Raw genomic sequence first — 2,500 nt, 5'->3', positions numbered from 1 at the left:
CCAGCACACTGAAGATGTCCACCGCGCTTCGCACCGGGCCCGCGAGGACCTACTTTGGCCGCACGGCGCCGCGCGCAGGGTGCGCCGGCGCGCAGCTGCGACGCCTGCCGCGTCCGTCGGCCGGCGCGCCTGCCACTGGCCGCCCCCACCAGCCGGCTGTAGCGCGTGCGCCCACGCACCGCGCGGCCAGCACGCCGGGAGGCGCCCCCTCACCGGCCGGGGACGGTCCCACCCAGCCACCACCGCGTATCGCTTCACACCCAGATGCCGTTCAGTTTCATCGGCATGGTGGGTATCGCTGGAACAACCGGTTAGTACCTCAACCTATCGTCGCCATCACCGATTCACCCCTAGCGAGAACAACCGCACCACAACGGGTTACCATTTCTTCATTTGCGTAACTTCACCAGAAAACGTAGGCGTCCATCGCCATTAGCAACTTCAACGATTATTGCATGCCTGTGTCAGGTGTCACGCCACACTACGTCTGCCCACATACACGCAACAAAATGTGCACGCCTAGACAATACGTGGAAGGTGGCCCCCGTACGTATGCGATGTCCATTGCTCGAACGACTGTCAACCGGCCTCTGTAGCATGTCGCAGATATGGAACGCGGTGCACCATGCTATCACGGTGTTTGAGGAGAGACGACTAGGTCCGAATACATCAACACACAGCTCATGCTGATCGCCATCCACGGCGTCCGTTCCTCCCACACGTCTCTATGGCGTACCACACTGCAATCCAGCTCTCATAGGGAGACGACACGTAGCTGCGTGCACAATATTTGCACTGTATGGTCCGCCGTTTTTGGGCGCAGTCGTTGTACGGTCACACATGTGCCACGATGTATCATTCAGTACATAAGGACGAATGTGCAGTACAGATTGTGGTTCACGCGTACGACATCAGCGGACAGTTGACACAGGCCGCACCACAACGTAGCCTGCGTACGTCGCATGCGAAGGGCATTGAACATGCAAACTTGTCACCAACCAGCTTGCGAAGGCAGGGGGCAAGGTGGGGACGTGGGGACGTGGGGAGGGGTGGGGGGGGGGGGGGGCGGCATGTACGTCCTGCTGCCATCCACATTACAGTGTACAGCAGGAGCATGTGGAAAGTCAGCAAGACTTGCAAGGTGTTTAACATGAAGCGATACACAGGGGAGCGGGCAGTGCGAGTAGCGAACTATATTGCGAGGGTTGCGGGTGGGCAACACTACACTAATTGAACGAGTCGTATAACAATTACAGAGCAGGTTTAGGCGACAACGTGGGTTACGTTAGCGGACAACGTGGGTTACGTTAGCGGACAACGTGGGTTACGTTAAGGCACAACATGGGTTACGTTAAGGCACAACATGGGTTACGTTAAGGCACAACATGGGTTACGTTAGGGCACAACATGGGTTAGGTTAGGGGACAACATGGGTTAGGTTAGGGGACAACATGGGTTAGGTTAGGGGACAACATGGGTTAGGTTAGGGCACAACATGGGTTAGGTTAGGGCACAACATGGGTTAGGTTAGGGCACAACATGGGTTAGGTTAGGGCACAACATGGGTTAGGTTAAGGCACAACATGGGTTAGGTTAAGGCACAACATGGGTTAGGTTAAGGCACAACATGGGTTAGGTTAAGGCACAACATGGGTTAGGTTAAGGTACAACATGGGTTAGGTTAAGGTACAACATGGGTTAGGTTAAGGTACAACATGGGTTAGGTTAAGGTACAACATGGGTTAGGTTAAGGTACAACATGGGTTAGGTTAAGGTACAACATGGGTTAGGTTAAGGTACAACATGGGTTAGGTTAAGGTACAACATGGGTTAGGTTAAGGTACAACATGGGTTAGGTTAAGGTACAACATAGGTTAGGTTAAGGTACAACATAGGTTAGGTTAAGGTACAACATAGGTTAGGTTAAGGTACAACATAGGTTAGGTTAAGGTACAACATAGGTTAGGTTAAGGTACAACATAGGTTAGGTTAAGGTACAACATAGGTTAGGTTAAGGTACAACATAGGTTAGGTTAAGGTACAACATAGGTTAGGTTAAGGTACAACATAGGTTAGGTTAAGGTACAACATAGGTTAGGTTAGGTTAGGTTACACGTTGTTGTAAGGAAAGGTGTAGGGGGGGGGGGGCGGGGGCGGCAGGTTCCTTGATAGTGATTATAGTAAGTGAATGCTTGTGACATGATCAGATTTGTCACGTCAGGATGCACCTTTGGCTTATTAGAGGCGGCGCTCCAATTCTATGCTTGTGTGAGACCTGTGTCTTTGACTCATGTCATTGTTTGTGCGCTGTGACAGGAGGTACTATTGTGATGTTGGGTGCACCGTTGTATAGGACATGTGTGGGTGTTGGTGCCTGGTCTGCGCAATGGTGGATGTCGAAAGGCTGGGATATTGTATTTTCCGCATGGACCTCCTGGTCTGGTTGTGATAGTGTGGATTGTGTAATGTGGCGGAGAAGATGCACTGGATGTTGTTCCAT

The sequence above is a fragment of the Schistocerca piceifrons genome, unplaced genomic scaffold, assembly GCF_021461385.2.
Source record: "Schistocerca piceifrons isolate TAMUIC-IGC-003096 unplaced genomic scaffold, iqSchPice1.1 HiC_scaffold_954, whole genome shotgun sequence".
In the NCBI taxonomy this organism is placed as follows: domain Eukaryota; kingdom Metazoa; phylum Arthropoda; class Insecta; order Orthoptera; family Acrididae; genus Schistocerca; species Schistocerca piceifrons.
The sequence above is the reverse complement of the archived record's forward strand: the minus strand, read 5'-3'. Positions refer to the sequence as shown.